This window comes from Pantherophis guttatus, chromosome 1 (assembly GCF_059756535.1).
Source record: "Pantherophis guttatus breed Tessera chromosome 1, ASM5975653v1, whole genome shotgun sequence".
Classification (NCBI taxonomy): Eukaryota; Metazoa; Chordata; class Lepidosauria; order Squamata; family Colubridae; genus Pantherophis; species Pantherophis guttatus.
This window is the reverse complement of record NC_142063.1, coordinates 232,577,942-232,589,686: the sequence shown is the minus strand read 5'-3', so window position 1 is coordinate 232,589,686 and position 11,745 is coordinate 232,577,942.

Below are 11,745 nucleotides of genomic sequence, written 5' to 3'. Positions count from 1 at the left end.
TTTTATCAATGGATAGAAAGTGAGTATAGATAATAAACAGGATAAAGACAAGAACTTTGAGATGAATGTGTTGTAGTATATTAAAATTAAATGAAAGAAGGAAAGATAAATATATATTTTAAGAAATAATGGTAAACTTTGAAGAGGATAGCACAAATGTTATACCCAGATGATACATGGATTGATTTAACAATGTACAGGAATACTAGAGGAATAATAGTAAAGTAAAAAAATGCAATTGGAAATGAAGACGTATGTAAATAGAAATCGGGTCTGCTCGAATTCCATCTCAGATTGAATTAAAAAAGGAAACAACAAAGGAATGGAAAAGAGGGGGGGAGTAGAGAGGGGAAAGTAGGGGAGTTGGGAGGTGAGAAGAAAAGAAAAGAAGAATGGGAAAAGGAGAGGAAGAAGGAAGGGGAAAGAAGAGCAGGAGAGAGGGTAAGAAGGGGAGGAAGAAGAGAGGAGAGGGGAAAGAAGAAAGGAAGTAGGAAAGGAGAGGAGAGGAGGAATGAGGAAAGAAGAAAGAAAGGAGGAGAAAGAAGGAAAGGGAAAAAGGAAAGGTTGTAGTAAAACAAAAGAAGGAAATGATAAAAGAGCAGACCCGAACAAATAATTAATTAATTACCTAATGGAAGTTAAAGAAGATGAACGAACAATGTATAAGGATGGATAAAAGACTGTACATTTAAACATGTTGATGAAAAATAAAAATAAAAATCTTTTTTTTAAAAAAAAAAAAGGAGGAAAAGAACTGCCATAAGTTAGATGTGAGAACAGCTCTTTGCTTTTATTTAGGTTAATCAGCTGTGAACCAGTAACTTCCATCTGAATCTGTCCCGAGAGGAAAATTCCAGTCAAGAAGGTTTCAGCTACCACCATTTCCAAGTGGTTAAGGGACTGCATGCCGAAGGCCAGAAACAGAAAACAATTTTCCACTTGAGTGACCCACTCTATCAGGGAAACAGCTACGTCCTCACTATTTTGAGGTTTAGCGGTATGTCAGAAAATCTGGCCAGCAATCTGAGTATCTGACCAGACTTTTACCTTATATCACCAAACAAATAATTTCTCTTCTGCTGCTGCAGTTTTTCTTGTGTATAATGTTTATTAAGGATTTTTATTACAATAGCAAAAACCAATACAAAGTAAACTTAGAGGAAGAAAAAAATAGTAAGAAAATATGTGCTAAAGAAAAGAAATAAAGAAGTTATTTCCAACCTTCATTGTAACAAGCATAAACAAATTTAGTAATTTTCTACCCACTATAAGGTTATAAACACATATCTCTTCATCCCATATTCCATCACGTATCTATACGCAAAGCCATAAAACATCAACTTTTTAATCCTGGTATATAAAAAAGTCTGTAAAGAATTACGAGAACTTTGCAAAAACCCGATTTATTTTAACCTCAATAAAATAAAACAACTTTATATTCCTTTCTCTTACATCTCAATCTTAATCTTTAGTTTATCCAAATATTGTCATTGGATTTGATTTCTTGTTCTTTATCTCATTTTAGAGATTACTTTAAAAGTTTAACGACTGTTTTGTAGATCCAGTAAGAAAAGATTTTCTAGGTCATCCTCTTAGTTCATCATTTCTATTTCCCCTTTACTTTTTAAAATGTCAGCCAGCTTCATTTGTAGATCCAGTAATGCATCCCTTTCCATATCATTCTCTTGAACTATCATTTGTAATTTCAGTTCCAGTACATTTTCTGTTTTGTCAATCAAAATATTTCTCCACATCTATCATTTCCACATTGACATATTTTGGATAGTGTCTGTCCATATAATCAGACATCATTACTGACATTGTTGGTATTGTAATTACTAATTAATGGGTCCATCTTTCAAAAATCTCCTTTAATATTTCCAGTTTTATGACATTTTGTATCATTTTGTAAGTCTCAGAAAACTGGCACCAAAAGTTGGCTTGAATTTTTTTTTTTACTTAAAATCATTAATCTCTTGTAGTGTCCAGTTTCTAAAATCATAGAGTTGCTTATTTTTGTTATGAAGTTTATCCACAGGAAGCCCGTTATTCATAGGTGAAGTTACACAGAAGAATAAAGATTCTTATCTTTAAACATAATTTAAGGGGGGAAAGCTTCATTTTCAAATGAAACTCCACCTATGAATATATAATCTCCTTTCGATATGTCCCTGTCATAATGATCTATTTTTTATGTGTATATAAACAACTTAATATCTCTCATGTTAAGATTAGCCACCGCAATGAAGAAGCATTTTACTTTTTTAAAATAAATAAATAAATTTATTGTCATTGTATGTGTATACACAGTATACCCATACAACGAAATTCACTTAACACCCGAAGACCAGGTCCAACATACATAACAATCCCCAAACACACTCCCACCCACCACAATTCTCCACCCCTAAAAAGGTGTTGCATAGAAATTAGGTAAAGAAATCAGCTAAGTTAGTTTGGAAAGGTTTTGTTTAGAGGAGAGATTAGAGTCAGGAATTTCTGGTTATATGGTTGGAGATTACAGACTAGGAAAAAAGTGAATAAAATGTTGGTGTGGGAGAGTGTGGAGGAGAAAGGGAAAGTGAATAGAACATATTGAAAATGCTCATCAGCAAGGAGGATTCCTACAACAACAAGGAAATATCAACAACAGGGCCCCTGGGAATGAGCCTGCTTGCTGATGGTTCAGCTTCTCAGAACAGCTGATCCTTGGAGATAAGGATCACCTCTCTCCTAGTAGTATTTAGGAGGGCCAAGAAGACGTAGCCTTCTAGAATGATTTAGAGAGATGCAATGTATGATTTACATTCTCTTAAAGTGACTTTATGGATTAGTGGGAATGTGCGGCTGAGAATATTGTAATTTAGGGGAAGGGGATTATATCATATATTTTCAGCCTTAATTATCATGTTGAAATTTTGTACACCATTCAAACCAGACAGATTGGATCAATATACCATGTTTCTCCGAAAATAAGACCCAACTGGAAAATAAGTTCTAGCTTGATTTTTCAGGATGCTTTTAATAAGCCCTACCCCCAAAATAAGCCCCAGTTAAGATTGTCAGCCAGACAGATGCATTTAATACCTTATTTCCCCAAAAATAAGACCTAACAAGAAAATAAGCCCTAATGCTTCTTTTGGAGCAAAAATTAAGACCCAGTCTTATTTTCAGGGAAGCATGATAGAAGTCTATGGGATGAATTATAAATAAATATATAAATTGAAAGTTATCTTTATGGTAACCGATCTGTGATAGAGCATGCACAGATCATATAGCTCAACATTTAAAACTGTACTAATGAAACCATACTCAAACCTGGGGTGTCAAACCTGCGTCGTCGTGGCATCGTCACATGACGTATCGCAACTTTTTTTCCCCTTAGCTAATCTGGGCCTGAAATTTTACCAATACAGAACTAGTGTCTATGCATTCCATCTCTAGAAGACCAGATAGACCTGTCAAATGATTTAATTTCCATGAAGGTAAGTATTCCTTTCAAGCCTCATTTGAATTCTGGGAGAAGCTAAGTAAAGCAAATCATTTGTATAAGTCTAGACAATCCTTTAATGCAGTTCCTTACTCTCTGCTGGCTTCCTTCATTGCTTAAGAACAGGGCAAAGCATGTTAATGTTCAAGTTACAGTTACACAATTGCATATCCAAAAGCTGGTTTTCTGATAATCTTCATGTAGATATTCTTGTCCTGCTGTTTTATATAAGATGATGCCATCATCAGTCACCCTGGGAAAATTTTGGAGCACAACATCTAATGTCTTTAAAAGACATTGCATTGTGCAATGTCTTTTATGCACAATGCACTATGCACAATGATTGTGCAGTGTGTGTGTGTGTGTGTGTGTGTGTGTGTGTGTGTGTGTGTGTATTCAGCTGAGGCACAGTTTTACATTCATCATTTCTTTTTTTCTGGTCCCTTGCAAATTGCCTTCACTGAAAATCATTGTTTTTGGTAATGGAGATAAGATATCTCTGGTATATCAAGATCCACGGTTGCATTCCAATGTTCAAATATGTCAGTCAACCAGCTGACACCACTTTTTGATGCCGATGAAAATGCCCTGTTCTATCCAGGGCTGTACAAAATTACAAATATTGCAAGTTGTCACCTAACGAAGCACCGGGACAAAGCTTGTAAGCGGATGTCAATAAGTGTAATTCTGAAACGTCCGGTTTTGGTGAGTAATCGGTGAATCTGATGCTCAATGAACAATAAACATATAAGGCAGAAATGACCTCAGGGTGAAGCGTTTTATACCTATCTTTCCTCTGGTTGTGCAAGCTGGAAGTGGATTAACCAGTTGGTAGGTTAGCTGTCAATCTAGTTGTGCCCTGCCCCCAAGCTTCAAATCAAGGGTGGATGAGCATCACTAGCAAAACACAAAAAACATACACACTAATGTTATAGTTCAATAAAACAATAAAAAGATAAATAAATGAATGAAATCCAGGAAAAGAATTGAATAATTGCAGTCTGAATTCTGGCAAATCCCAATTATAAAAGTCTGAATTTTCTCCCTCGGTTTTCACGCTCCACCCAGTGAGTTCCCAACAGTGGCCCAGTAAAGACTCAAGCCCTACTACCAGGGCTTTTAATGTCAGTTCTGATGGCAGTGACTGCCACACCAAGCCAAAGGGGAGAAATTCCTTCATCCTTTCATCACCTCTTGTGTTTTTTCTTCTACTCTCCTAAAGACTTATACAGTCTCTTGGTTATCTCTCGGTTCCAAGAGATACAGAACTCTTGATTTTATAGGAGCTTCTGGCTTGTGTTATATTTCAGGAATGCCAGCTATAATTTTTTAATTACTTGTTAAATTTTTATGCCACCCATCTTGCTATTGAGAGCAGCTCTGGGGATCTTACAATGCAATAAAATAAGAATATAAAACACAGTTAGAAATATTTTTAAAAATTAAAAATACAGTAATTACAGGCATGCAAAGCGGGGTGGTGCTTTCTTCTGTTACAGTCCAACCACTTCCAGCCTGCAACATCTCGACTGGGGCCATTCACCAACTAGCAGAGACAGGTCCTAAGGCCCCTTCTGAAGGCCAGAAGTGTGAGAGTGGACCTCACCTCTGGTAGCAGGATGTTCCTGCTACCAGAGGGCAGAGGCCACGATGGAAAAGGTTCTTCTAGGTCCCACTAGTCAAATTCCTTGGCTGACAGAATCAGCATTGGCTTCTTCCTTTCGAATGTGTGGGACGGGCCATTCCCCTTGGGGCAAGATGGTTTGTCAGTTATCTTGAAGAACCATTAGCCACATGTTCATTTTTTGTTTTGCTAAATAGCAATTCTTGTTTTCAAAATATGCAAGCAATCCAGACTAGCTAAGTCTCACAAGAGCAGCTAATTAGGAATTTTCTACAGCAGGCTTTTATTACTGTTTTCAAAAAACACTCCATTTCCCACCCAGCTATCTCCACTCTTAAAACTCACCAAAACCTGACATTTCCCATTCAGAGATGTGCCCTCTCAGTTTTAGGTTCTTTAGCAGTCTCAGATTCTTGTGCAGGGAAGGAGCTAACAATGATCACGAGACCTACCGTATCTTACCTGTGAATAATGCTCTGCTGCAAAAGTGCCAGTGTGGAGTTGGACAATAGGGTTTAGGTTTGGGGCTCTTGCTCAGGCATTAACAATTGTGCTGCTGGCAGTATCCCTTCTGGAATCTTCCGGGTTATGCAATCACATTAAGCCAATTAAATTAAATTGAATTCCTGCGCTCCTAGACCTTGTCACTGAGCTGATTTTCAGTTACTTTTGCTACTAGTGCCGGACAATTTCCATCTTAATGCCTGGAGGGTAGGTTCAAGGAAGCTTTGGGTATTCATGGCCTCCATGATAACCATGGGCCTTTCCCAAGTAATGGGTAGTTCAATTCATATAAAGATTCTTTTCTCAAAGTAATCACTAGGTGATTGTATATGTAATAATGAATCCTTTGTCATGTTGATTTCCTGGTCCAGATTAGATTTCTCATTGTCTGCTGTTTCTGTAGGACTGATGGGATTACTGGGATCCAGTTGGATTCCAAAGAGCACTTGAGGACTTTCCCAACAATAGACAAGACTTGGTGGATTCTTGAAATCAGGAGGCACCCAGAGAAATAGCAATAACATTTATGTACCACTCCATAGTGCTTTACAGCAAATTCTGATAGCTTACAGAATCAGCATAGTGCCCTCAACAATCTGGGTCCTCATTTTACCAGCCTCACAAGGATGGAAGATTGAGTCAACCTTGAGCCAATCAGGATCGAACTCTTGACAGTGAACAGAGTCAGCCTGCAATATTGCATTCTAACCACTGCGTCACCACATCTGGTATCATTGTTCCCAAGAAACTCTTTTGTTGACTGATCCCAAGGAGCTCCTGAAGGTTCATTTACAACCTGATTTTAGCATTACTATGTGAGATTACTGCAATGCCCTTAACATGGAATTGCATTTGAGGGCCACTTGAAAACTGTAGTTGATTCAAAATGCAGCAGCCTGTTTGCTGACAAATGAGGATTAGCATAACTCTAGAACTCCTATATTGCAGCTACTACATTGACTGCCAATAGGTTTGCAGGTGGTGCAATTTATAGAGCTAGTTTTAACCTATAAAGCATTATATGAATTGGTTCTTAAGCACCTCAAGACTGTCTCCTCCCCATAGAGGCAATTCTGCTGATATATGCTCCCCAGCAAACTCTTTTACTTAGGTTCCCAGTTCCCTGAGAGGAGAAGGCAAGGAGATACCACTTATGAAAAGCTTGCCAAGATAGCAATAGCAATAGCACTTAGACTTATATACCTCTTTACAGTACTCTCTAAGTGGTTTACAGAGTCAACATATTGCTCCCAACAATCTGGATCCTCATTTTACCAACCTCGGAAGGATGGAAGGCTGAGTCAACCTTGAGCCTGGTGAGATTTGAACTGCCAAATTGCAGGCAGCCGGAAGGCAGCAGAAGTAGCTTGCAGTATTGCACTCTAACCACTGTGCCACTGCGGCTATAATTGCAAGGTCTTCTCCATGTAATCTTCAAGAATCCAAGGCACAAAAAGGATTTCTCCCAAACAGATTGCACTAATGCATTTAGCAAGGCTCTATAAGTAACTGGGATAGGATCTTTAGCAGCAGAACCAGTGGAAGAGTCTACAGTGAATCTATGCAAATTTTTTGATAGTGGGCAAGGGCCTCCAAGATGCTGTGCAGACCTTCAAGAGGTACAGCTGAGCAACAAGCTGGGTTCCCTTGCTATAGTATTTAGTATGACAAAGGGTTTCCATACCGGAATATCTGCACACTTTCCTTCCCTTTAAATTCTTCAAGTGTAAAAATATACTCATTACTGATTGATTGGGAAAAGGCCATTTTCAGGATGCTGGAAGATTGTGACAGGAATTCATGTGAAAAAGTATTACTTCTGAAATCTTCCAGGGAGCATGTTTGTTGTGTCCAGTTGCCTGAGCTCCTACTGTTATCAGTATCATTTCTGGCAATGATCAGTTGAACTGGTAGAGCTCTTCTTCACAGATGGGAAAATGCAAATAAATAGGATGAGCCTGGGATGTGATGAGGAAAAACTGGAACTTACAACCTTACTCCTTCCCCTTAGGCCAGTATTTAAAAAAGGGAACCGCTTAATTAAAAACACTCCCACTGGAATCAATTAAAATCCCCAAAGAACAGTCATCTTCTACTCTACCAGCCACTCTGGATGTTAATGTCCTTGGTTCATTGTCAGTCGAAGCAGAGCATAAAAAGCACAACTTTCAATCAGAGCTCATATATTATCTGTGGCATGGAGCTACCCAAGGGTGAAATCCAGCAGGTTCTGACAGGTTCGGGAGAACCGGTAGCAGAAATTTTGAGCAGTTCGGAGAACTGGCATATATCACCTCTGGCTGGCCCCAGAGTGGGGTGGGAATGGAGATTTTGCAATATCCTTCTCCCAGGAGTGGGGAGGGAATGGGGATTTTGCAGTATCTTTCCCCTGGAGTGGGGTGGGAATTGAGAGTTTGAAGTATCCTTGCCCTGCCATGCCCACCAAGCCACACCCACCAAGCCACACCACGCCCACCAAGCCACGCACATAGAACCGGTAGTAAAAAAAAAATGGATTTCACCACTGGAACTACCTCATTGGGCTCTTACAGCCATAACCCTATGGTTATATGAAAGTATCTGGGATTTGGAGATAGAGAACTTTGGTGAAAGAGAATATTTATTGCAAGCAGTCAGTAAGCAGAGCTTGTTAAAAGTTCATTAATAATGCTTGCCAGCTTGGATCTCGTCTAGCTTCCCAGTTTCAGGATGCCAAATAAAAATACAGAGCCCCATGGTCTAACAAACCCCATGGTGTATCAATGCTTTATGAGGCTTATGCCTCAAAATGAAATATGTGAATCCTAAAGGACCAACCTCTGGTCTAAGAAGAATATCTATTAATTTTTGTGATTGTCTACCTGTTATTTTCCCAGCAATGTTGGGCAAGTGTGTGACAAAAGGGGAAGGCAATTTTTCAGGTGAGCTGGGATTCAGGGAAATCATCCATAAATTGGACTGGTTCCTGATCATTGGCTTTAGATGATGACCTCCCCAGGCAGTGATGAAGATGCCAGTTTCAGCTACTTCACTTTCTTCTGCATCTCTGTTGAAAATAGTCCAAATGCACTTGGGCTCCTACCAGGTACAGAGAAAAATAGCAGGACATGCAGAGGGCATCAAATATTCTTCTTGAAGTTACCAACTTAATTTGCCTGGCTCATTCTTTCTTATAAAATTGGAGGCATATGTCAGCAGAAGACATAGGAGCTGGAGACAGGGTTCCAGTAAGACTATGTATAGGATGACTGAGCACTGTCTTAATAATAACTGTAATTCTAAACAGAGACATGAGAACAACTCTGAAACTCCACACCCTTTAGAAGAATAAGCTGTGGTGTGCAGAATGAGAGACTTCAGTGACAACTGCAGATCCTACCTCTAGTGCCTTGCTAACCCTTACACAGAGATAGTAGTATATGGCTATAATGGTATGTGAGAATGACCTTGGAAGTCTGGGTGAAGAGATGCTGCTGAGGGAAGGGTCAGATAACAGACAGCATAGCCCCCGAGGGGTGTCAAACTGGTGGCCCACGGGCCGGATGCGTCACACACAGGCCACGCCCACCCAGCTCCACAAAGGAAAAAACCGTCATGTAACGTCACGAGATGGCAACGTGACGCGGCGAGTTTGACACCCATGGCATAGCCCACAGTTAAATCATCGATGGGATAAGAAGTTCAGAAGAGACCTTCCCTAATTTTTCAGGCTGTAAAGGAGACCCAGGAGGTAGGGGTGGAGAATTGCAACTTTCATGCTTGGAAGATTCTGTCAATATAGCTTACAATAAAATAGAATTAGCTCATCAGATTGTGATTCTTATCTGGTTTCTTGCAAGTATGAAAATACCCTTCCCCCCACCCCCACCACCACCACGTCTTTACATCTTTACAGCACAAGAAGCTAGCAAGGGTTTCTTCTGAGCCTCTTGCCCCACCCACAATCTCACTGCGAGCTATGCCGTCTCTTATCTGACTCTTCCCTTGGTAGCATCTCTTCACTCAGTTTCCCAAGGTCTTTCTCATGTACCATCACAATGGCAGTGTTGATTTACCAGCTCTCCCATGACCCAGTAGTAGCCATAGAAATGACCTATGGGAACCCAACCCAACTCTTCCAAATATAACCCATATTTTCTATTTTCAGGATTAAAAATGTCTTCAGAAACTGCTTTACCAGGACATCAATGCCTATTAAAACCAGTACACGCAGGTATCAAGCAGCATCTCTTTTTTATTTTATAGATTTTACCACCATTATTGAAATTCAAGTCAATAAGACACTTTTGATAGTCAGTAATATGAGCTGTTTATAAAATAACTTGGGCATAAAAAGATAAAATGTGAAAACAACCCACCCCAATATAGTTAATAATATATTATTAAATTGCAAAAATACAATTTTTGCATAGCATCCTAATTGCGGCTATGTACCATAAGCATTTTAACCCATTTTCATCTACACAGTAAGCCCGTTGATTATAATATGGCTCACTAGCGCACCCTAGAGCATTTGTGAATTGCCCCAGTATTATGCAGCTGAAACGTATCTTCTGTTTTGATTTTGATTTTCTATTATTTCTACTTCTATGCAAGAAGTAGAAATAATAGGAAAAACAGCTCATCCAATTTGAAGTGGGACATTACTTTGTCATTTCGATGTTCAGTCATTAAATGTGTTGGTTTATCTTCTTATTGGTTGTCTGTTGTTCATGCCATTAGAAATGGGAAGTATGCTGTTAGATGAAGCAAAGGTCACTGATCTCAGATTCCCATTAAAAAACATTTTTTTTTAAATTTTCATTTGGGCTGCGTTTACTGCCAAAAATAACAAGAACACATTCTCTAGATATATGTGGAATAAAAGGGAAGTCAAGAGACTAGTTAGACTGTTTTTTTTTTTTGGAAAAGAAGGTAAAGATAGTGACAATTGACAGGCAGAGAGATGAAGTATAGAAGACCTGGCTATTCTCCTAGGCTCTGGGATATCAAACTCAATTTCATTGCGGGGGACATCAGGGTTGTGTTTGACCTCAGGGAGGCAGGGTGGGCATGGCCAGCATGACATCATTCGTTTCGGGGGGGCACCTATAGCGGCCTAAGGGCTCTGCCAGTGAAAACAGGTTCCCAAGCTCCATTTTCAGCTGCAACAGTCTTCTGTCAGCAAAAACGGAGCTCGGGGCTATGCGCAGCCTTCGCAAGCTCCATTTTTGGCTGGGATGGCCTCCTGCAACCCTCTGCCAGAGAAAACGAAGCTCAGGAGTGCTGACCACGGCTCTCGCGAGCTCCGTTTTTCCTGGCCGGTCCTTTGTTGTTTCCAGGTCAGCCCCATGGGCCAGATCTAAGCACCCATGGGCTGATTCTGGCCCTCGGGCCTTGAATTTGACATCCCTGTCCTAGGCCATGGGGCAAGTTGAGAGTGGAGTCCTTATGTATCTTGCTGCTTCTGAGACACAGAACGGTAAGTGGTCTCTCAGCTGTGCAGTTGTGGGCCAGCTTGTTGCCTTTTTGGGCGGCCAAAGGGGCAGATATTGAGGGGGGGAGATAAGGAGATAGGGGAGATAAAGGGGAGGCAACTCCTTACTTTGGAAGAACTGAAGCTCGAGCTCAAAGGGGTCCAGAGGCTAAATCATATGATGAACAGCTAAGGGAACTAGGTATGTCTATCCTAACAAAGAGAAGGATTAGGAGTGACATGATAGCTGTCTTCCAGTACTTGAGGGACAGTCATAGAGATGAGGTTGACTTATTCACAAAAGCACCTGAGGGTAGGACAAGAAGTAACAGGTGGAAGCTCATCAGAGGAAGATCTAGCCTAGAAATGAAGGATTTCCTGGCAGTGAGAATAATTAACCAGTGGAACAACCTGCTTCCTGGAGTTGTGGGTGATCCATCACTGGAGGCGTTCAAGAAAAGATTGAACAACTATTTGTCCTGGATGGTATAAGGACTCCTAGGGCAGAGGGTTGGACTAGATTCTAGAAGACCTCCAACGTGATTTGCAGCCCTATAAAAAAACTCTCCCTTTTTAAAACCCTGTAATCCCTTAATTTGGGGGTTGGGACAACTGGATGGAGCTGAGTATTTACTTGAGTAAATACTGACACCATGCAAAGTTCACAATAAG